Source organism: Balaenoptera physalus (assembly GCF_965194825.1).
Source record: "Balaenoptera physalus genome assembly, chromosome: 13".
Classification (NCBI taxonomy): Eukaryota; Metazoa; Chordata; class Mammalia; order Artiodactyla; family Balaenopteridae; genus Balaenoptera; species Balaenoptera physalus.
The window spans coordinates 69,978,490-70,004,375 of NC_138892.1; the positions used below are offsets into that span (position 1 = coordinate 69,978,490).

The window sequence follows — 25,886 nt, forward strand, 5'->3', positions numbered from 1 at the left end:
AGAGGAAAAAAAGAACTTAGAAAATATTAGACAAATCAAAAGCTAGTTTGTAGCAAAATGACAGATTTAAACATGCATACATTCATAATTACATAAGTACAAATGGACTAAAAATTGTAATTGAAAGACAAATGTCACAAGGATTTAAAAATTGAAGGAAAAATAAAAATTGAGAGAGTATATCTTCTATATACCTTCAAAAAACTTCTAAAGGTTGTACTTCAAGGAAAATGAACCTGACTCCAGAAATGACCTCAAAAGAAATATCTGAGACAAGAAAGAACGGTGAAAAAAGAAACTGATCAACACACATCAAATCTAAACAAACACTGTTTGTATAAAATAATAAAAATATTATTGTCTACTTTATGGGGTTAAAAAGAGAACCAGAGGACTTCCCTGGTGGTGCAGTGGTTAAGAATCCACCTGCCAATGCAGGGGACACGGTTGGAGCCCTGGTCTGGGAAGATCCCACATGTCACGGAGCAACTAAGGCCATGTGCCACAACTACTGAGCCTGCGCTCTAGAGCCTGCAAGCCACAACTACTGAGCCCACGTGCCACAACTACTGAAGCTTGTGTGCCTTGAGCCCCTGCTCCACAACAAGAGAAGCCACTGCAGTGAGAAGCCCGTGCACCACAATGAAGAGTAGCCCCTGCTCACCACAACTAGAGAAAGCCTGTGCAGCAATGAAGACCCAATGTAGCCAAAAATAAATAAATTTATAAAAAATAAAAATAAACCAGAATACTCAACAACAATCCCATGTAACTAAGAAAACATTGACCTTAGTTAAAATGTTTTAAGAATTTTTATCATACGGGAGATGACTAAGACATTGATTAGCTGTACAGTTGCTAGGTTTTTAAATTTTACTTGAAACAGTGATACTTCAAGGATAGCCACTAAAAGAATAGGTATTGAAAGCATAAATTATAAACCAAATGGAGAGGTAGAGGAGGGATAGAAAAGTGAAAGAAACAAATGAACAAAATACAATCACCCTCATCCCCCCTTCCCAAAAAAGTAAAGAAAGAAGAAAAAGAAGGAAAAACTATGTAATAGAAAACACACAAAAAAGTGGGAGAATCAGATCATAATATAAATGTAATATGTTGATCTTACATAGTACAATAATTGTTAGATAGAAGATAGAAAACTGACAGAAAAATAAAATCAAAGATGTGTGTTTGCAAGAGACATGTGCAAGAATACAGTAAGGTTGGAAGTAATAGGGTGTAAAAGTATATATCAGACAAAACTAACCAAAAGAAAGCTAGAATGGGTATGAATTCTAGACAAATAGATTTTAAGTGAGAAAATAATATTAGGAACAAAGAGAATAACTACATAATGACAAACATTAAGTTCTCCAGGTAAATATAATGATCTTCAAGTTGGCACAATGCATCAAATGAGATAGATTCAAAATATATAAATAAAGTCTGATAGAACTAGAGGGAGAAATTAAGAAACCCACTATCATAGTGTGAGATTTTAACATCCCTCTGCTATTTATTGATAGGTCATGCAGACAACAAACATTAACAAAGAAATAGAATATTTGAATAATAAAATTAAAACGTGATTTAATGGACTTATATTGAACCCTCCATACAGCAATTAGAGAATACATATTCTCTTCTAACATGCATTGAAAATTTTACAAATTGACCATGTATTATGCTACAAAACAAATCTCAGCAAAATTCAAAGATCAGATATCACACAGACCACATTTCCAAACAAAATACAATCAGTTAGCAATCAACAACAAAAATTTAATGATTTTTATATCTCACAGTTCAGAAATTTTAAAACGTATTTCAAAATAATTCATGCATAACACAAAAATTTTAACAGAAATGAAGAAATACTTAGAATTAAACAATATATTCCATATCAAATATATAGAATAAAAAAGAAAGCATTACAAAATGGGAAATTTAGTCATCTATTGCTTATATTAAAAAAGAAAGCCTGAACATCTATAAGCTAAATATCCAACTTAAGGAAAAAAGAATAAACTTGTAAGGTGATGATAAAGACAAGAACAATTATTAATTAAATTGAAGGTAAAAATAAAATACAAAGAATCAACAAAGCCAAAAAAATTTAAATTTAATAAAACACACAGATGTCTTACTAGATTGATGAAGAAAAAAGGGAGAAGGCAATAAAAAGTACTAGAAATGAAAAAGGTACATAACCACAAACACAACAGCGATCCAAAAGAAACAAATTTCTTGAAAAATATTTAACTTGCCAAAACTGATTAAAGAAGCATAAAACTTGAATTATTCTAAAACTAGTAAAAAGTTCTTCAGTAGTTCAAACATTTTTTATAAAGAGAATATGCCTAGATGGTTTGATAATGGAGTTCTTTTAAACATTTAAGTAACACATAATTTCAATCTTTCAAAAACTCTTTCCTCTAGGATTTTATAATTCATTAAAATGTCTATTTAAAAGAATAGATATTGACTAAGATGGCTAATGTTAATTTAAATCTGAAATTCAGATGTTGTTATTTGTTTTCTCAGACATATTCCACAGCTTATGAAAAAAACTTCTCAGAAGAAATTAAGCACTACAGTTCCTGAAATTCTATAGGATAGGAGTTTAGTAGATGCAGCTGGTTGGAAGAGGGAAGAAGAGTATTGAATCTACAGTTACATAGCACTTTACATAGAATGTAGGAAAATCAATTATCCGTATTTGGGAAGGATATGCCAGGGTGCTTCTCCTGAGTTTCACACTGCCCATTTTGAGTTGAATTATTCCATTAAAGTACCAAAGATACCTTGACAGATGTTTGCAATAAATAATTCCAAGACATACAGAACCAAATCTGGATTTTTCTCAACATATATTTAATGAGCATATAGGTTAACAATCTTCTAAGTTCAATAGTTTTCCAACAAATATTATTTACACAGCTACTAAAAGTACTGGGGATACATATGTTTAACACATGCCATGTTATGCAGATCATGGCAGATGGCTGGTTTGAGCCTAAAGCTGGGATTCAGACAGGTCTGATGAATTGAAAGGAAAAATTCCTAATAATTTAAATACTTTATTTTCTTGAGATATTCTAGCTGAGTATAAAATGAAACAGGCAAGACAACACTGTTTCTAAAGCACGGTGGTACATATTATGGTAAAGCTCAGCCTGTGGATCAAGGTCTGAGCCCTGTGAGACATAAGAGCATACTCTTTGGGTACTTAGGAATAAAGTATATAATTCAGAGATGCAAATAGAAACTTTTTTCTACTCTTGGGTGGAAATTGGTACAAATTTAAAATAAGAAGGATTTCATGGAGTTCATCTTTATTTTAGCAGCTTGAGAGCTTATAATTTTGGGAGCGCTTGGAAACCAGAGCATAGGCATGGATCTCAAACTGAGTAGGTTAAAACATGAAGCCATAGCAATGGAGGCACCAGCCTCAACCAGCTTCAACCCCACTCCACCTCCAGGCAGTAGACATCAACAGAAGGCACTAGAACAGAATATAGCTTCATCAGCCCATATGATATGCCCCTGGGGACTAAAAGAAATAAGTGTTTGAGATTTTAAAGAAGGCTAGAAATTAGAGGTTGCAAAGAGTCAGTGAAATGGTTAGGCACATAAATACGATCATCTAACCCAATTCAATACTTTTAACCAAAACACACATTTGTAAATTGTGATAGCCAAACTCCAAGATGGCTCCTACTGAGTCTCACCTTTTGCTAGTCACTCCTTGTGTAGAATCTTCCCACACTGAACTATGACTGGCCTGTGACCAATAAAATATGGTTGAAGTGACAATGAGTGACTTCCAAGACAAAGTTTGAAAGACACTGCAGTTTCCGCCTTGGTTTCTCTCTTGAATTTCTCACTCTGGGGGAATCAGCTGTCATGTCTTGGGGACAATCAAGTCGCCCTATGAAAAAAAATCCACGTGGTAAGGAACTGAGGGGTCCAGCCAACAGGTAGCACCAACTCGCCATCCACTTGAGAGAGCCATCTTGGAAGAGAACTCTCCAGTCAAGCCTTCACATGCCTGTAGCCCTGGCTGATATATTCACAGCAACTTCATGAGAGATTCCCAAGGCAGAACCCGCCAAACTGTTCCCAAATTCCTCACCCAGAGAAACTGTGTGAGATCACAAATATTTATCGTTGTTTAAGCCTCTAAATTTTGGGATAATTTGTTACACAGCAATAAATAACTCTAGGCTCTGTAATTATTCCAAAAGCTAATAGGAGCCACTTCAGAATGTGAAGCATGGAAATAACAAAACCTAATATGATATATGGTTTTTATGATGAAAGACCTGAGATCACAAAATAGAAAATAAAAGTACAATATTCATAGTGTAAATGCTTACTTTACCTTAATAAAGTGTTTGACATTATGGTGACAGAGCAAAAGAACTTTTGTGGAAATAACCATCATAGCATAAAAGCCTTGAAATAATTGAGGAATTTCAAAGGGCAACCTTTGTGGAGAAAATGTCATTAATATTTTCTTTGGATCTCTTCTATAATGCACATAATGTGTCATATTTCTTACTATATTTTATACACTATTAGTCAGAGTTTTGATGCATATATTACCAATAAAATTAAAAATATAGGAGTTACTTTAGATGATCAGTGTCTATGCAAACTGAATGAATAACAATGCGTTATAATTTAGATGTTAGGGGGTTTTTTTCGTCTTTGAGCATGCAAGCAATAGTACTTCCAAGTTTTAATCTACTAATATTTATAATTTATCTCAGATATAAAAAGAATAAACAAGCAAAACAAAGAATCACACCACATTCTGCATTTACAAATTGTATTTACAGAAAAGAGATAAAAGTATACAACCCATTAGAATCTACTGTACCATTTTTGCTTGAAATCCTACTCCTACATAATCCATTATTTTATTTAGTTCTTATATAATAGATACTTATGTAGTGTTATGGTCTTCTAGGCTGTGTTATAGGTATTTTATTAAAGAGTTACTTACGTAGCTTTATTCTAAGCTTTGATGGCTATAATTTAATATTTAATATTTGTATAGTGTAAATTGCTTTCCCATCCTGAACATCACAACTGTTTCTCTTCTGACTTAATCACTGTTGAATATTACTGACATTTATTTTCTGTATGAGAGGGCATGAAAAATCTGTGGTTAGAATATTGGTATATTTCAATACTTTCAATTCAAAGAACTATTTGTCCTCAATGCAGTTCCATGACTATACAAAATGGAATTGACTATTTCTGTAGTACACCAACTTGAAATTATGACAGACAAATTTTGGTTTTGTTCAATCAAGTATGCAAACCAGCAGCTTCAGAGAGATCAGTAGGAAAATCTTTCCAAATATAATCTCATTTGAATTAGTCTCTTGTACAGTGTTAGAAATAGTTATCTGTCGGTGCCTGGGGGAAGTAATAACTTATGATGTGTTGGTGGTGATGAATATTGATATTGTAACAGGCTAGATGCTACAGTGGTTTATCGTTAAGACATAAGATAAAACAGTGATACCTATTGTAGGACCACATTGGGAATCATTTGTGTAATTGCCAATGTGTGACTAGATGTCACCATAATTTGCACATCAAATACATGAAAAAAAAATTTTTAGGCAGCTTTTAAATGCAAAGTATTACCTGAAATCTCAGCTATTTCTTTTATTAAATATGTCAAGATAAATCCATTATAACTGTTCATACCATTTTTTCTAACCACCAAATTATCACAAGATGATTAACACTATTGGAGAATGTCTATTCCCCACCCCAGGTTGTTTCCTTCCAGGTAGAAAATACTCCACCAGGTACATTACTTCTCGCCTCTCTCCGCTTCAGAGGGGAAGTGACTTATCTGACTGATCATTCTGGAAGAAGAAAACTGGCATGTGTAGCTTAGCATCTTTTCTCTAGAGACCCAGTTTCTCCTAGAGAGCCTGACAAATTCTGCTCTGCTCCTCCAGGGGAGGTGTGTCCATGCCGTGTTGCCTGGGACTGGGAAGCCTACTTAATTCTGGAGGTGAGTGTTAAGAAGTCCTCTTGTCTGCAGATACAAGCTACATTCTCCAGTACATTGTCAGAATAGAGGTAATATCTTGGTCACCATAATATTTATTTCTGTCTTACTTCTTAATTTATTTAAAACTTGGGCAGAGAAGAGGGGTGCTTCTTCTTGGGCCTCCTAAAGGACTTAAAATCATCAGTGATTAGAACAAACAAATACTCTACAAAAAGACAAAATGCAACCACCCAGACAATAACCAGCATTTTCATGAATTCCAACTTTTATACTTATATAAACTACCTAAGTTGTTTGAAGTCACAATAAGGAGATTCAAAGAATTTAGGCAAAGGTAAGGTTAATAAATTAACATGGCTTAACCAAGAAAACCTCAAAGCAAAGATGATATTCAGACCAACTGAAACATAATATTAAGATGATGTCATGCTAACATAAATTCACCAAATTCATCACCTTAGTGTAATGACTTTGCTTTAAAAAAAAACAGACATATAAATCACTAAGTATAATTAAACCAGAAGCACAAATAAGGCTAGATTTGCCTGCTTGTTAATTTCAGTAGCATTCTCTGTTTTCCATCACTATCAGGATGTCATCAAGGATGTCTTATTTTCTAAAATGTCCTTAAGCACAAACAAAAAATTAGAAATAATTAGATTCATAATCAACCTTTACAGACAATGAAGTTACTGCTCCAATCCCTAAATGTACAGCCCTTCCTATTAAGAGAAGCCATTGCAAGCACGCTGTCTTCTAACACCAAAGAGAAGGAATGACTAGGCAAGTGTTGAGAGAAACCAAAGTTTGTGAGATATATTTGACTCAGTGTTAAAGCCAACAAAAAGACTCCCTATTGTGCTTTTTTCTGGTCCTGCTGACAAGAGGTGCTCTAGTGCAGGCAATTTGGAGAAAGAAAGATTTAAGACTGTGTACAGTAAAGTTCAGGAAGAAAGGTCACCTTAAGAGCATAAGAGCGGGCATTTGGAAGATGTGTGAAGAACAAGAGGAAAGCAACCAAACAGAGGAAAGGATGGAAAAGCAGCCAATATAAGAGTCATTGAATGGAAAGAATATCAACTGAGTAAAGAGGTGAAACTCATTTATTCAATGAATATGTGTTGAGCGACTCTCTATGTAGAGCCTAATCTTAACTTCTGTTATGAATGTGAAAACTCTTACTTCCCTTAAGGAACTTGACATTAGCTGGGGAGATGAGACACACAGTAACAAAATGTAAATAACAAAATATGATTAAATAACACTTGCATTGTTATTTAATATATGATAATAGAGAAAAAAGGAAGAAAGAATGGAAGAAAGAGAGAGTAGAAAAAATAAAACTTTTACTCACTCTTCCTCTTTGCCAAGGTCTTTCACATATACCTCATTCAAATGTCACAGTAAGCACTAGGTATGATTGCCCCCAATTTACAGATGAGAAAGTAAAGGCTCAGTGAAATTACATAATTTGTCCAAGATCACATAACTAGTAAGTCTAGGATCTAAATCTAGCTCTATCAGATTCCAAATCTTTTTCTCTTTCCACCAAACAATAATTTTTTAATATAAGAAACTGTATGTAAGGGAAACCAAGTGCTGGAAAAGGAGCAAAACACATTGATTCATCTATGCATCCACCAAATATTTATTGAATACCTTCTCTGAGTACATGCATGTGCTGGAGGGAAATGATCAGAAAGAAAATCATGTGTCTACATTTTTCAAGCTTCTAGGCTAGAGATAGGTAGTTAAGCAGAGATAGATAGATAGATGGCAGACCAACAAATGCAAATAAACAGAACTAAGTAGGAAAAGCACAACAGAAAAACCAGAAAATGCTATAGGGTTCAAATGAGGGTAGATAACATTATTTTAAGAGAATCAATAAAGGCATAATAAAAGATGGAAAGGTGAGCAGGTTTATTATAACTGGAGCCAAAGACTCCAGTTATGGAGGACAGCATGAGTAAAAGATATACAAAGCAAATATAGATCAAGGACTAACAAAAAGCAATAGTGTAAATGAAGTATAAGATACAGGAAGCAGACTGCAGGAGGGAAAGCAAAAAGGTAAATTGGGGTCAGATTGTGGAAGACTTCAAATATCTGGCTAAGTATTATGTTTAATTTTGAACACAATGAATAATTAGGTTTCCAAGCAGAGAAGAGGGATTCTCTGTGTTATGCTTCAGAAGATAAATTTATACAAAGTTAGCCACATTGTAAAGAACAGACTTTAAAATGCTATTGAAATAGTACAGGTTTGAAGTGGTATGATGGCAAAAAGAATGAAAAAAGGAGAGGGGTAGGAAGAGGTACAAAGACATTTAAGGGATAAAATCCATAAAATTTGGTAACTGATATCCTCTTGAGTATAAAGGAAAGAGAGGTCAGAGAACGGTTTCAGTGTTTCAAACTCAGGAAACTGGAAAATAGTAATGGCGGTAACAGAGAAGGGAAAGATGTAGAGAAGGACAGCTGGGGTAGGGGTGCCGTGGAGGGAAGGAATCAGAGGTCGAATCTGAATCTGGAGTTCTAGTAAAATCTCAAAATGGAGAGGTCCTAAAAGAGATGGAAATATCATGAGTGATGTTGGACCTAGAGATATGAACTTGGACTGCACGAACCCAGAGCTAATCAGTGAATTGTTCAGAGTAAATAAAGTCACCGAAAGAGAAAGCATCCATTGAGGAAGAAAAGAATGGAGAGGAGGACTAGAGATACAACATTATCTCTAGTGTTTGAATCATAGAAGTTTGAGCTTTTGAATCATAGAAGCAACTATGTCATGTGGTTCACTTAGTACTTGTAGGAAACTGGAAGTTAAGAAACCAAAAAAGGAGACCAAAAAAAAAAACAAAAGCAGAGTAATATAGTAGATAATGTTTACTATGGAAATCAAATAAGAAAACCTCAAGGAGAGTACAGTTAACAGTACCAAATTTTACAGAGATTGAAAGAATGAAGACAGGTCATTTGAGACTGAAGAAAGCATTTCCAGAAGCATGGTGAGAATGTTAAAGTGGCTTTGAGTGGTGGCTAAGGCAGACAGCTGTGGAACTCAGTAGAACACAGGGTAATTCCCAGTGTTAAGGAGGCAATCATAGAGGGAATTCTCTGGTGGTCCAGTGGTTAGGACTCTGCGCTTTCACTGCCTAGAGCATGGGTTTAATCCCTGGTTGGGGAACTAAGACCCCGCGAGCCATGAGGCGCAGCCAAAAAAAAAAATTGTGTACAGGAGGCAGGCATAGAGCCAAGAGCAACCCAGACCCACTTCAAGCATTGTACCAAGCAAGTATCATATTAGTTTAAAAAAAAGAAAAAGAAAGAAAGAAAGAAAAGGAGAGGGGGAAAAAGTTCAAAGGCCTAGAGTCCAGAAAGCATTTATCTTGAAATATAGAATCAGAAGTAGCTTCTAACTAACTACTCAGTTATACAAAGCCATCCAAAAGGATTAGTATGGTGAAATAACCTTTTGTTTAGGCAGTGATTAATTCTCAGGTGAGGTTGGCACTGAAAAACTTTGCTGGAATTTGGTGACAAGTTAAAAAAGAGGAATTTAAAAAAAAGGTATTCAAAATTCCTGCAAGAGATGTTCTAAAAATGGAACCAAAAAATATGATTGCTGACGACATAAAAATAGCCATCAACTTTCATCGGACCACACCAGATGGAGCCTGCCTACACAAAAAGTGCACAGTCACTAACTATAAAAATAAAAAAATGTTTGGGCGAGGACAGACTGAGGTCTCTGGTAAAAACCGTGATCACAGCACTCTGCCGGGAGTCCTACAGCACCATGTATGCAATATTTTTGTCAAATAATATGAGTGTGTCTGGCAGTTATGTTCTATCCCAGGCTGTGTCCTTGATGATAAGTGCATTCTGATGGAGTGGAAATAGAAACTGAAGGATTCCCCTACCCACTAGAGAAGAACACTAAGATATCAATCTAACAAACCAGTAAGGATGACTAAATGTCACAGACTGAGAGACTGGAATAGAGATCAGAACAGAAATCTAAATCAACCTCAACCAGCCAAGGTCTAAAATCACAACCTAAGTCTACACAACCAGACCATAGGGAAAGGGCATCGCTGAGATCCCTCACTCCAGCTGCAACATTCTGTGAGTTTATAAATCCTTATAAAATTTCTTGCTTTTTGCCTGATAAAAGTCTAAAAGAAACCTAATATTAGAAATAAATAAAATAATTAGTTTGAAAATTCACGTAAGAATTATGAACCTTCCTGGTTTTATTTTAGCCCAGGAACTTAAAAAAAATAAATTAAGCTAAAAATTATACACCTATGTTTACGCTATACATAATGAGTAAGGGTGAGGGCTTGGGAAACAGACCACCAAGGCTCGAATCATGGTTTAGCCACTGCCCACTGGGATGACCTAGAGCCAGCTGTGTAACCCTCCCCACCTCTGGCTCTTCATATGCCAAGTGAGGGCACTAATATTAACCACATCTTAGGATTTTTCTTAGGGTTGTATTGCAATTTATACATCACTTACTCAAGAGCCTGACACAAAGCATGCCCTCAAGGTGAGTTGTTATTATTGTTTTATCTCTGCATCAGTAAATCACATTTGATCTCTGCATGCAACTCATCACATCTACAACTGGGCATAGAAGGGTCTTACCTAAGTGGTGTCAGATAATCTGAATATGCTCTAGGAGGTTGCAACCCTAACCTGGATCTAACTGTAGCAGGAAAGAAGGATGGACAACGGAGGAATAGCAGAGGGGAGTGTAGGCATTGAATATTGAAATTGTATCAGCCAGAAGAAGCCTACATCTACTTCAGGACAACAAGAAATCAGAAGGAAGCAGAGGCTCTGCCCAGTATATCTACCTGGCTTATGGTTTAGCCCCTTCAACCCTAGGGAATAGATGAGTCCTGTGATGGAGTAGGAAAGCTGCAATAGATAATCTTTGATTTTTCAGTCCCAGGAGCTGCAGAGAGAGCCCCATCAGGACCTAGCAGTTACATATTCCAGCAGCAGTAATGTAACAGCACTTCATTGTGTTTGTCTTTCTGACAATGTAGAAAAATTTATGGACTAAGATGTTCACATTGGAGTGTTGTAACTAGTAAAAAAGGCAGCATCCTACGAACATCCTAAATGTTCAACCAAATATCAGGGTGCAATAAAGTGATAAAATCATGCAGCCATTAAGATGCAGTTATAAATGATAGTTAATAACCTGGAAGGGATGGAATTATAATAAATATTGAATACACAGTCTAAGTTCATATTTTATAAATACATATTCCCAAGAACACGTGTCAAAATATTAATAGTGGTGGTCTCTAGACGAAAGGATTACAAGAGAGTTTTTCTTCTTTGAATCTTGCTACATTTTCTAAATTCAATACAATATTCTTATTTTAGCTTAATAATATAAGCGATTTTTTTAAGAAAAAAAAAATGGTTAACATGGTTTGCATTAAGTCACTGAAAATGTTTGGCAGTGAAGAGCAAACAGCTGGGACAGGGAATCTCTCCCCTCTCTCCATTCCATTTCCCCTTGTACCTGTCTCCCTCCATGCTTTCCCTCTTCTGCTGGCCAAAGAGACCAGTACAATCAGGTGGCCCCAAAATATAGCTGGGGAGAGGAGAATGAGTTAGTAGTTGCTATGACTCTATCCTCCCCTTTTTCCTTATCCAGTCCTCACCCTTTCCCTGCCACTCTTCACCATAATGGCCATGGCAGTTCTTTTTCTAGATCAAATAGGAGGATTGTTAGTGTTAGGGGCAGGAAGTGGCAATGTCTATAGTAGCAACAGCGAAATGTGGTCATATCCTCCCATTAAAAAAAAAAAGTCTTTCCTTACCCTCACTTCCTCCTCTACATGAGGATAATATATACTCAATAAACATTACTGAATTTTTCCCTCCTTCCCTCTTTCTTTCCTTTCTCTTTCTTTCTTTCTTTCTTTCTTTCTTTTCTTTCTTTCTTTCTTTCTTTCTTTCTTTCTTTCTTTCTTTCTTTCTTTCTTTCTTTCTTTCTTTCTTTCTTTCTTTCTTTCTTTCTTTCTTTCTTTCTTTCTTTCTTTCCTTTCTTTCTTTCTTTCTTTCTTTCTTTCTTTCTTTCTTTCTTTTCTTTCTTTCTTTCCTTCTTCTTTCTTTCAATAATGGAAGCAAACATTCTCTATCCTCCTTTACCTGAGCAGTCGTCTAAATTACGCAATTCTAGGGTTAGTAGACAGCCGTTACCCGGGACTAAGACGCAATAAACCCTTTTGTGATCAAGCAAGAGTGTTTGGCTACGCAAAGTTATCATTGAAGGGGATGTAGATCAATTAGCATAAGGAGCCACTAAGATTTGAAGTTAAGGAGATTTATTGGTCCGGGGCAAAGAAGAGTAATAAAGGTCTAGAAACAAAATTACCTTGAGGCAAGGGGAGCTATGGCTGATGAACCAGACTCAAAACAAGATGTCCAGGGTCCACAGCAGAGGGATGACTTTGGTCTGTCCTCCATTTCCAGCCACCTGTCACAGTGCCTGGACCCTAGGGGGCAATGTCTGGTCACAGGAATATTAACTGAAGGGGAAAGCTAAGTGTGAAGCTCCTTTGGTAAATGCCACTGAAGGGTGGGCCAAACCTCCTTCATAGAACAATGGGTAGGACCTGTGCCTTGAGGGCAGTGCAGAACAGGGGTACCTGTAGGCCTGAGAGGGACCATCACTTAATGCTGACAGGGTGTAGAAGCAGAAAAAGAAACGGCAATAATACGGTTCAAACATCAGTGCTTTGCTTTGGGGATGAAGGCACCCAGACCGTCCCTTTAGAGTATAAGCTGCTGGGGTTCTTGGGCAAATCAAGAGGAGAAGGAAACCCCCAAGGAGATACTGCGTACTTTCTGATATGCAGATCTATAACTGGTTTTAATTTAAATTTGCGGGCTGGGGGAGGTGGTGGTGGTGAATTTACACCACTGAGTATTATCGAGTGATCCATAACTGTTACACTATGAACAAAGTCAACTATGATCAAATCTCTACCCTCTGAAGCTTCCTGCTTCCTCTTCCTTTGATCCCAAAGTTTCCATATACCCAAATGCATTTTAGACAGAGGCTCGATTTAAAATTGAATTGATTTCATAAATGAGAGAGAGAAGAAGAAAGATGAGCCACTGCTACTGCCCAATTTCATCAATCCTGGCACCCTTCCATATGGAGATTTATCAGTCCGAGACTGTAAGAGTAACCCACTGTTCCCCATATCTTTCTCTATCATGCATTTAACCAGAGGCTGAGAGCTCCAATGGCCAGAACTGTGTCTCTTCTGTTCTCTACTGAATACTTAGCACGGTGCTTGGAACGTAGTAGGAGCTCCACAATCACTTGAGAAATGAATGAATTCGTTCATTCAATCACCATATCAGACTTGCAGCCAAGATAAGGAAGAATAAGAAGTGATCACAATCTCAAGGAAGAATGAGTGTGTTCATTCTTAAGACACCTTCAGCTATGAGGAGGGGAATAAGGACTGACGGAGAGGAAGAGGAGTAAAAACCAACGCAGAATCAGAACAAGTTTACTAACTCCATTTTTTTCTCCATAGACAAGTGTTGCTAGCACCAAGCCCTCCACACCTATCCTTTCCCTACCCCGCTTCCTGACCCCCGCTCTCCACACATCGATTATACATCAGGCTGCAGGATCTGGGCTTGCACTTAATTGGATTTATCCCAAGCCTTCTCCAGTGATCCTTTGTCTACCTCAGGATGCACCAGAGAAACAGTGGAAAGGATAAAGCATTTCTACCTTTCACAGCTGGATATTTATACCTAACATCCCAAAAACATATGGGAGAATTAAGTCTATTGAAATGCATCAATATACATGGAAGTCCCCATGATACCTTTTATCCTATTTGACAAGATATATTTAACATTCTCTCACTTGTAATATTGCTGCTCTCAACTGTATTTCCGTAAACAAATAAAAAAGTATTTTTCTTTTTGCCAAGATGGAAGTGAACAAAGTGCTTAATGAAAAGGAGACATCAAGTTCTCCTTTATTCTCGTATTAAAGTATATTGTGTGACACTGTGCCTCGCATAAATCCAATTTATATTGATTTTCTGGAGATAACACAGTCTAGCAGTAATGGCAACTTGTCACACAGTGGCAAAAATGGAAATGACTCATAAACTTAAGAGAACTGGGTGTTAGGATTAAATAGAGTGGCAGTTGCACACAGTCAAATATACCTCTAATAGCTTCTGCTCCTTCCCCTGTGTCCAGTTCCTGTGCAAATGCCATTCAGATAGTCCCGGCCTTCAATAAAGAAAAGTCCTTCTCAGTTAGCTCCCTTCCCCTTGGATATAATTAGGTCCTTTATATCGCAACGTGACAGGACAGATACCTAAGACAAATTTTATTAACCTATGTGAATATGTGGGCAGTAAAAAGTTTAAAATATGATCATAAAACTATGACTTTTTTATTACTAGACATCGTTTCACTTAATATTTATTAAGCATAAGGCACTTTACCGTGGCGGAGGATGAATCAGAATCAGACACCCAGCTCAAGGATTTAAAGTTTGGTATTTATGTTCTTAAAGTCAGGTTATCTAACAGGAGTCCAAGAACACACAGACAGTTCATGAATAAGCTTTCCGAGGCTTATAAACCTCTTAAAGCAAATGCACTGTGTTATACGTTGGTAAGTCCATTTGGCAGGGTCAGATGTTTGATAGATACCAAATTTTCAGAAGGATTGGTGGCCCCAATGAGGTTAAGAACCACTGACTTGGGGCTTATAAAAAGTATTCCATCTCTCAAAATATTTCCAGTTGCTCAAAACATTTTTTGAACTTTTCCTTTGGAATGTTTCAAAGCCTAGGACATCTTTTGTGAAAAATCTCAATGATGCCAAGTCTTCCTTCGAATGGGCTCTGGTTTTTAAAGTCATCCAAAATCACAGTGTAAAAATATGATAGGTAAATGTTTAAACTGTGAAGTTTATTTCCGGTTGAAATGAAAATATAAAGTAATGAGACTAATTTTCTTGAAGGACATAAAAGGGATTAAAGGCTACATGTTAATTGAAAATCACATGGAAAAGCACCAATAAAAACATCAGCACCTTAAGGACAATATTAACCAAGGGGGGGAAAAATCATATTTTCTTCATTCATTGAACAAATATTTATTGAGTGTCTACCATATACTGGGCATTCTTGTAAGTGTTGAAAATACAGACAAAAATCCGTGCCTTCATGGAGCTTCCATTCTACCATCTTTGTTTAATAATTCATCTAACATATATTGGTCAACTATGAATAAGTATGAATAGAAATAAAATAGAAAAAGTAAAATAGAAATAAAAAGAAAATATGTTATAGAGAAAACAATGTTTGGGTAGAAAACTATTAGTGGTAAAATACAACGTAATGCTTAACATGCTGGTAAAGATATTTGGTAAAAATGAACAGAATCATGGTAACCACAACATATTGTATATAAATAAAGAAATAAAGGATATTATGTGCTTGATAATTCTAAGAAAATATATCTTCTTGACTATATTCAGTCACCTGATCTAAACAAAAGCAACAGAAAAATTTTAGGGATTTGGGAGTACAGGATCATAAGATAACATGTAGGGAAGAAAAATAGGGTTGTCAACAGAATAGGTTGGGGGCAGAGTTTACTCCCTTCTCTATAAAGTATAAGGATATGTCAGAGCCAGATCCAGGAGTTCATGGAAAAAGAAAGTTCTTGCTCCAAGCCTAAATAACTGTCCTAAATTAAATGAATAAGTTAGTCTTCATCCTTCTCTAATCTGAACACTTCAGGTTATTTCTAACACACTTAAACTACAGATAAAAAGCCCAGACATGGTATTTTTCCGGCATTATTCTTTCCCACACACACAAATAAAATATTACAAATGGTTTAAAAAGTATATGTGAATTGATATAACAGTTGATGAGAGAAATGTAATGGGAGAAAAGTCTGGATCCATGGGGTCGGTCAGGAAGAGAAGCAAAATTATTCTCTGCTCCCCACTCCCCATCAGCATTGCCCACCAGCCCTCCCATTGTGTGCCTCAAAAACTCAATTGGGTACATGTTGAGGATAAGAGAAAGAACAAGGAATCTTCAAGTGTTCTAGCTTAAGTACTAAGAAACTCATCTGATGCCTTTCAACCGAAGCCACCATTTCAAAGCTTTCTCTGCAAAATTTAGGGAACTAGAAACCTTGAGACTAGACACACACACACACACCCTTGCGCTCAAAAAACAGACTTTTTGATATGCAAATATTGAAGCAAATGCTATTTGGAATGAAGAAACTGGAACAATAAGGGACTAAACTGCTTGGTATAATGACATAGAGGAGTTGTTTTTCTTGGATACAGAGAGTATTAGCTGTATGATTGTTTTTCCTTCTTCAGATGGGTAGAGGACCAGAGAGATGGAAGTCAAGGCATTCACCTGGGGGTGATAAATGGTCAACTGGTACAAAAGAGCTGGCCAGGACCTCAGGAGGAAGACTCCCCTGTGAAAGGGCAGGTGAGGACTCTAGGGCTGGTAGTATCAAAATCAATTTTAACATTTATGCTATAGGCCAACTAATGCACTCATGTAATTTTAGGCCTGAAGTTAAGTGTATTTTAATATATCCATGTTGAACTGAAATGTAAACATTTCCCTGGACTGGGTGAAGATTTTTCCTCAGGCCATGGAGATTCAGTGGCAACTCAAAAATCAAATCATTGTCAACAGATCTCTCTGATTCAAACACATTCTTCTCTGCTATTTGGATTTAGAAACAGAAAAATGCCTCATCTGTCTAGCCATGAATTTTTCCACCAATTTCAATGCTTGTTTCACTCACAAATGAAAGGAATAGTTTCTGAATCTTTTAAAAACCAACTGTCTACATTATAAAATGGTTGCCAGCAATTCCAGGTATACTGAGAAATTCCCATTTAAAAGATGAAGCTATCATTTAAAACACTAATATCATAAAGGATTTTAAAAGTAAACGGTTGTTTTTAAGTAAATAAAAAAAATTTTTTTAATTTAATTTAATTTTATTTTTTTGGCTGTGTTGGGTCTTCGTTTCTGTGCGAGGGTTTTCTCTAGTTGTGGCAAGCGGGGGCCACTCTCCATCGCGGTGCGCGGGCCTCTCACTATCACGGCCTCTCTTGTTGCGGAGCACAGGCTCCAGACGCGCAGGCTCAGTAGTTGTGGTTCACGGGCCTAGTTGCTGCGCGGCATGTGGGATCTTCCCAGACCAGGGCTCGAACCCGTGTCCCCTGCATTGGCAGGCAGACTCTCAACCACTGCGCCACCAGGGAAGCCCCAAATAAAATTTCTTTTAGTGAATTATTTAAAGAATCTGGTTTATCCTATGATTTTGAAAAGATTTTTTTTTAATCATCCTTTTTAATCTGTGACAGTGCTAAGATTGCTCAGGCAAACCAATTTTAGAAAAATCAAAATGTTTCTTTTCTTAAATTATACCACCTGACAAGATGATCATGCTTTGACTTAGATAAAACGCAATACTCTGTGAATGCACGATCTTTAAATATGATAGTGATAAAGTTAAAGAGTTGAGCTTTGTTTCATTTTGTGGAAGAAAAAGTTAAGACATCAGAAGAATGGTACTTGAGTACATAAAGGAGACATTGAGGCAGAAGTAAACACTCACTCACCCACTTTTGGTGGTAGGAAGATTATAAAGTACAGGATTCCTGTTCCAAAAGGTCAGATAATCAGATAACCATGGCTAGGCATATAAATAGCCCAGGCTGAGCTGAGCCGCCAGATAGAGTGTTGCTTGGGTTGAATCATCTCCAAGAAAAAGAGCCCACTGGCAGAAACTTTTTTTAAAAAGTGCAGTTATATCAGACATTTTTACATTTTCTCTAATGTCAGAGCTCCTGAAAAGCCCGCATCTTAGGCTATAAATGTTCCCTTATCACTAACCTCTTCCTCTTGTCTTTACCTAAAAATCCACTTCAATGGGTTATATTTTTTCAAGTATTATAACAATTGAATGAAATTGAAGGCATATTATTAGTGCAACACATGAAAATCATTCAAATAAAATTTTCTGCTGCACTGATATTTCCATTTAAGAAAAGTGGGATGACTCATTCTGATGTCTTCTCAGCTAATTTGTATTTTTCTCTGTTCTATATTCAATAGCTCCTTTTTGTATTCAATTGGCCTCATGTCCTCAAAACTCAGTATCTTATAAAAGTTCTTATTAAAATACCAGAAGAAGCAGTAATCAGTAGTGCTTAGTGACCTTTTCCCAACCAGCACTAGAGAAACCAGATTTTCCTTTTCATAATTTCATGGTATCCACTTTCTTTAACTTGGAGCCAAAAAAACACAATACTTATTCTGAAAAGCACCTGCCAAGTAGCACCAAGAAAGGTCTCATATATATTTTACTCTTGTTCTAAATGTAACTGGACACTACAAAATCAAGTAAATTTCAAGAGACATTAAAACTGGTAAGAATAAAATTACTAATGTCACAATTAAAAAATTCCATTAATAGCTCATTAGTTTTCCAGAAAAGGTCAACCATAAAATAAAGGTCTTCAATCCTTTAGTCTGTAATTTAGTAGAAATAATTTATTGGTAGCACTTGTTTTTCTATTTAAATTACTGTTGGGCATTTGTCCTTGCTAAGCTACTGTTGGGTTTTAATCATTTATCCAGTTTTTCAAGATAATATTGAAATCTTATTTCCCAAATTACAAGCTACTATTTTTATTTAATGTCATTTGAGTAATTAATGGCTTGTTCTCTAATTTATCAATTTAATGTAAGTGTTAAATAGCACTAAATTGAGGCCTGGCTCCTCTGGGTCACCAAATACCCATCTAACTTCTTCTAAAACATTGATAGTCACTTTTCAGTGATACTATTGTGGTCTGTCTCCTTCCAATACCCTCTTACCCCCATGTCTCCTTTCTCCACACTGGGAGCCATTTAATCTCTCCTGGAGTTCAGTCTTATCTCAGGCTTTGGACCAATAGCAACCTCATGAGACAGGAACTTTGGCTCAATATAGGGCACTAGATATCAGATCAAACTTATTTAGTCCAACTCTGATAACTGATCCTTTGGCAAGTTTTAACAACTAGGCTTCTGGCTTGTTCCTGAAACCAAGTCCCAATTGATCCTCTAGCTGTGGTAACTGGGTCTCTTGCTCACTTCCTCTGTGCCTGGTTCTCTGTCTTGATAAAACCATTACATCTGTTCTCTGTGTACCCCGAAGTACTTTCCTGAATGGATTCCCCCACAGTGTCTGTAGTTATGTCCTGGTCCCACATCTTATCCCATCCTCAACTTCCTCCACTCAAGGGCATGTCTACTTCCAACTTCCAGATCCCCTAAACTTCCTCTGTTCCAATGGAGTGAACACTGTCTCGCCTGACTCTGTCTCAAGATATACAACAACCAACTGGAAATTCACCAATACCAGCGGAATGCATAATTGATCAAAAAGGATTTTTGATAGATTTCTAAACTTATGTAGGTTGAATAATCAATAGTCTTACCAAAGCCATGAAATGTTAACATTATCATTTTCTCTATATATGACATCATTATAACCACATAACAGAAAAAGAAGTACAAATTTTAGGCAATGACATAAGAAATGGTACAATATTTGCTGAAAATTGAATCCCATTCTCTCCTAGGCTCCCCCCCAAAAATGATTAGGCAAAAGGATTAATAATAATTTCATGGAATATGTACACTTTTTTCTTTATGAAACAAATCTTAAGTATGCCTTCAGATGCTTCACTTATTCCTCATAAATCCTTCTAAAAAGTTAGTAGTTCTGAAATTCCTTTGCTCTCTTATTTTGTACACTAATACAAATTTAACTTTAATTTTCTTGGTGAGGAAAATGGTAAATGCAAATAAGTTAAAGAAGGCCAAATGAATGCTCTACTGTTGAAAAAGAAGGCATCTGGAAAAAAAGGAACTCTTATATGCTACTGGTGGAAATGTAACTTGTTCCATTCTTTTCAGAAAGCTATTGCACAATTTGTTTCCAGAATTTTTTAAACATTCAATTTATTTTGACCCAATAATTCCCTTTCTAGTGGTCTTCCCTTAAAAAATTCAGACATTGAGACAAAGATTTATACACAAAAATGTTTCATTTATATTAACAGAAAAAAAAAATGACCTAAGTAATCAATGAGATTTGGTTTAATAAATTACAGGATAGATATATGTTGGGAAACCATATAGTCTTTGTAAATTATGTTGCCTTATAATACTTAATAAAATGGGCAAAATACAGAATCAAAACTGTAATCTGGTTAGTCAAGAGTGGTGGAATGGCAGATGATTTTAATCTTCTTTCCTCTCTCTCTCTCGCACGAGCATTTGGTTCTATAGTTTTCAAATGCTCTATACTAAGTATGTATTGCTCTTAACCTGGAAAAAAATATAAAGAATATAAAATACTTTAAAAGCATGAGAGTATCTTCAAGTATAATAAAGGATCGAATTGATTTCCCTTTTTAAATCGTTAATAAATTAACAGGGATGGTTTCCCAAAAGAGTTGCACTCAGTGCTACAACTTTTTTTTAATTTATTTATTTTATTTATTTTTATTTTTGGCTGTGTTGGGTCTTCGTTTCTGTGCGAGGGCTTTCTCTAGTTGTGGCAAGCGGGGGCCACTCTTCATCGCGGTGCGCGGGCCTCTCACCGCCGCGGCCTCTCCTGTTGCGGAGCACAGGCTCCAGACGCGCAGGCTCAGTAGTTGTGGCTCACAGGCCTAGCCGCTCCGCGGCATGTGGGATCTTCCCAGACCGGGGCACGAACCCGTGTCCGCCGCATTGGCAGGCGGATTCCCAACCACTGCGCCACCAGGGAAGCCCCAACTTCTTAATCTACCTGTGTGTGGCGGCTGCTCCTATCCTCAGAACACGGCCCCAGCAGATCTCTAAGGCTGATCTTAAGAAAAACGCATGCAAGCAAATACACCAAAAGCACTGTATGTAAATATCTTATTCAAATGCAATACAAGGTAGCAAGCTCCAGCTGTCTAATCCCACCAGTAGATATTTACTGCTGTTAGGAGAATCAGACAGTTTGAGAACAGATTGAGAAAACTGTAGGCGGGCTCCAAGTTTCAAAATAAAAACTCACTTTCAATTCTCATCCAAGGGATTAGTGCAAACTCTTACTGAGTGCTACTGATTTTGACCAGCTTTATATTAATATACATATGAGGATAAAACAAGTGCACATGAATCCTTATGACAAACCTCTTCAGAGATAAGAAAATTAGTTTGTACGGGTCGCAAATCTACGTGGTGGCAAATCCAGATCTGATGGCCTCCGAAGCTCATTTTCTTTCTAATACACTACTTAGGGCTAATGATTCTGCTAATTCAAGACAGGACAACTAAAGAGAATTATGTATATGAAGTACCTTGCACTGTGCTAGGCACTGAGCAAGTGCTCAATAATGACAGTTATTTTTACAATTGCTGAAAGTTAGTGATTTTTGTACATTCTCACTTCAAAAAGAATTAAAATGTGGGGAAAATGCACCTAAAATGAATTTCAAAGGCTTTCTGTTCATTGAATTTGCTCATTAAGAAAACAAAGCACAATTTCCTACGTGAGTCCAATATACTGAATTTACTATGTAGTACATTTCTGTTTATTCAGAATGATCAAGAAATAAGGCTGTTTAGCATTGCTACTTCAAAATGCATATATGGACCACCAGTGTTTTACACAATAAAATCCTCTAACATATACTGAAAATAAGTTTGTCTTTTGATAGTCCAGGAGACAGTTTGGAATCTTTCACAAATCATGAATATAAATTGCCACTGTGGTCTAGATGGAGGACCCATCAGTAAAGATATTCAGGAAACTGTGCTCTAGATAATCCGATGTTTACTTCATGCCTTACAAAGCTCTTTGCTATTACGATGCCTTCAATTGGAGCCAAAGGAAATATTTTAGGTTTCTTTATTAAAAATGTTCAGGACCAGACTTCAAGGAATATGAGTTTAAACAAAACAGCATAATAATCAGCTGCTCTCACATGGTTGAATTAGGCCTTGTATTGAATTCTCATTAGTCTGAAAAGTACCTGGGGCAGAGGCTTCATTCTCAAGATCTTTTTGATCTTGCCATAAGGCTTGGTTATCACGTATACTTGATATATACCCATTGACTGACAGCTGCTCCACGCCAAGTGGAAGATGATTACTGTCTTCTTTGGCTGGACTAAGAGTCTGAAAGTTCTTGAATTAGTCAGATAGGTTGCTTTTCCAACTACCTGTAAGGCCACTTGCATCTTAAAGCCAATCCTACCTTCTGTAGGTCTCAGACTCTCTGGTTCTATTGCAAATGTTAACAAATCAGTTCAGGAGTTGAATTTCAAGAGAAGTGTTGTATAAGAGAAGCAGTCTGTTAGAGCACAAATAACTACTGTGCTGGACATTGTGAACTAAGTTATTCAATACCAACATCACAAGGTGCTCTCACCCATACAGAACTGTTTAGGGGACACCATATTAGGTCAAGATCAACACACTGCTGGGACTCTGGAGTCACTATTTTCCTACATCCTAGATATCTAAAATGAATTACAGATGAGATGAAAACAACCTCCTACCCCATAGACAGATCTAGGCCAGGTCTAGAAATGTGTACTTCAAGTAGGGTTCACTATTATTAATCATGACTCAAGTAGGGTCTATTATCAATCATTATTAATCATAATATATCCTCAAAGTCTAGATTGACACCAAAAGTACCCAGAAGGGTATAAATAAAATTCTAGCTATATTACTAAGAGAAAAATAACACTATTAAAAGAAAATAAGAAAGTCATGAGGACTCAGATTCATAGAATTAATTTTAAAAGTATACAGTAGCTATATGAACTCATCTGGAGGGAAAGATAAAGAATTCTGCTTTGACTTGTTGAGTTTCAGATGCCAGAACCCAAATTTTGCTTCTTCCTGAATGTCAGCAGAGTCGGAGACTCAAAGAAATTGAAGACAACCATACAATTACAAACTGTGAACAATACAAAAACTACTATATAAAAGTGATAAGATGACCAGAGAAATAAAAATGACTTCTTAGAGGAGGTGACATTTTTTTCTAACATCTGAAAAATGAGTAGGATTTCAACAAGAGATGGGAAAGGGAAGCGGAAGAGGGATGAGGCCCTATCTAGGAGACACTGTCTCTAACGCTGGCTGAGAACCCCTTGAGGGTAAGGAACATTTCCCTCTCACCTTTGTATCTCTAGTGCCCAGTACAGTATCTCACCAAGTAGCATCTCAATCAATATTAATATTTTAATATTAAATGTTAATAAGTATAAATAAGTAAGGGGAAACTAGATGGAAACATCAGCAAAATTATGAGAATGTTTTGGGTCTGTTCACAGGACAAGAATACCCAGTACTTAAAGAGTAGTGACCAGTATAAATGGAAGGGTAGGTTTATGGCCATATTATGCAGGGCCTCTAATATCTGAGCATTAGACCTCCACATGGTGTAGGAAATATCATTGCCCTGGAAATCAAGAGAATAACTTAAATTACAGGCCCAGATCTGCCAAAAGTTCCCTTGACTGCTCCTCATCTGTAATACGAGGCTCGCAAATTCTTTCCACACACCTCAAACATGGTTGTGAAAAAGAAATTTAAAAATGGATGTTAAATAAGGTGTTATTAATCTTCAGATCCCCCATAGCACACATCACAGATGTTTACCCAGTAAATGTTTAAAGACTTTAATTCACCTGTAAACTGTAAAACTATTCAAATGTAAGAAATGTTCAAACCCTACTATTAATCTACCTACTGAATTTAGTAGATATTCAATAATTATTTGTTGAACTGAATTATGTTTTCATTTCAGTATGTATTTTCTAAGAATATTGCCATGTAAGTTCTGTTCAAGAAATGAGCATTGAAAATCAGACAACAGATTAGACACTAGCAATACAAAGATGAACCAGCCATTATTTCCTCCCTCAAAGAGTTTTCAATCTCATAAGAGATATGAGACATCTATACAAATACATGTAATACCAGGGAACACTATGAAAATAGGTATTTGAGTAAAGTACTATGGTGTGATAGGTGTCTCCAAAATGGCTGCTATTAATTCCTTTCCTCCCTGTATACACATGTAATTCTCTTGACAAGGAATAAAGCCTTTCCCCCGTTCCCTTGAATCTGGGCTGGCCTGTGACTGCAGTGAGAAGTACAGTATGATAAAAGTAATGGTATGTCAGTTCCACGCCTAACCTTTAGGAAAACTGGCAGCTTCCATCTTGGTCTCTTAGAGGACTCAGGCTCCATGTGAGAGGCTGCCATGCTGCGAGAAACCAAAGCCCTGAAGGGTGAAGCACCAGGTGGAGATGGAGAAATACCAAGAAGCACGGAGGTGAGTGAAGTAGCCATCTTGGAAATGGATCCTCCAGTCTCAGCTACTCTAGCTGACGACACATCAGGTGAACGATGTAGCTGAGCCCTTCCTGCATTTCTGACCCACAAATCATGAGCAAAGTAAAACTGGTATTTTAAGCCACAAAGTTTAAGTTAGAGTTTTCGGTGGCAGTAGAGAAGTGAAATGCATGGGAAGAGAAATTAATTCCAAAGTGGAAAATCGGGAAGGATGCATAGAAAAGGAGTTTTGAAGAATAAGTAACATCTGGATGCAAAAGAATAGCTAAAAGGGATCATAATTTTTGACAAGAAAATGAATTATGGAGGTGAGGAAAATATATCATATTTAATTAATGGCTAGAAACTTAGGTTGATTTAAATATTGAGTATATAAGAGGAAATTTTGAGAAATTTTGGGTGGTTAGGAGATTGGTTCAAGATCAAAAATGCACTGAAGGTCAGCATGAGGTATCAGAACTACATACTGTAGCCATTGGGTGACTGGAGTTCTTAAGCAGTAAAGTGTCATTAATACCTTCTCATTATTCCACTGCTCCCACTCTAGTCCAACCCTCCATGACATCTTAAGACTTCTAGAACAGAGTGTTCTTCCACTCTTGCCCTAGTTTTTGACAGCAACTTATATGAACATTTAAAAATATGTTAGATTATGTCACTCACTGTTCCCAAAGCTTTGAGAAATAGTGCAGTTTCTGACAATTTCTCCAAACTTATCTCCTTCCACTCTCTTAGCTGTAGTAATCTTCCACATTCCACTTTAGCTGTAGTAATCTTCTTGCTGTTTTCATCTCTGGGCATTTCACTTGTTATTCCCTCTGCATAAATCCTCTTTTTAGTCTCTACTACAATTTCACCTCTTCAGACAGGCCTTCCCTTGTGACTCCATCTAAAACAATGTCCACCCCATCTCACTGTTCTTTATCTCATTAAACTGTTTTATTTTATTTCATAACCTTGATTACCACCTGAAATTGTATTACCCAAGATAGGGATTTTATCTATTTTGCTCACTACTGCATCTCTAGTACCTAACACTGTATTCAATACATTGTAGATATTTAATAAATATTTAGTGAATGAATGAATATCAGAGCTACTCTTTAAGAGGAGTGTGCAGACCAGAGTTAACATAGAGGGCCTAAACTGCTATCCTTAGAAAGGCCTGCTTGCAAAGTTGGCCCTTGGCTGGCATGTGGGAATTTGGATTTGGAAATTCTCACCATTCTATAACTAATAAGGCTGTCTCGTTGTGCCTAAACTATTTGTATAAATAATACGACCATGCTAAAAACATTTAAATTCTATACTACGTGTAAGTGTGATTTCCAAATTTGCATTGTCTCTTAAGTGTGAAATTAA

The 25,886-nt window shown here is 36.5% G+C and overlaps 1 protein-coding gene across 16 annotated transcripts in view; it reads right to left on the minus strand.

Annotated features, from left to right (window-relative positions):
• The window catches only part of TMEM117 (transmembrane protein 117), a 522,112-nt gene that overhangs the window by 451,941 nt on the left and 44,285 nt on the right, over positions 1-25,886 (minus strand). Inside the window, exon 2 of one of the 16 annotated variants that reach the window (XM_082422583.1) lies at positions 3,732-3,931. The exons of the other annotated variants lie outside the window; for them this stretch is intronic. The gene's annotated coding sequence lies outside the window, so the exon portion shown is untranslated. The remainder of the gene's footprint in view (positions 1-3,731; positions 3,932-25,886) is intronic. 16 annotated transcript variants of the gene reach the window in all.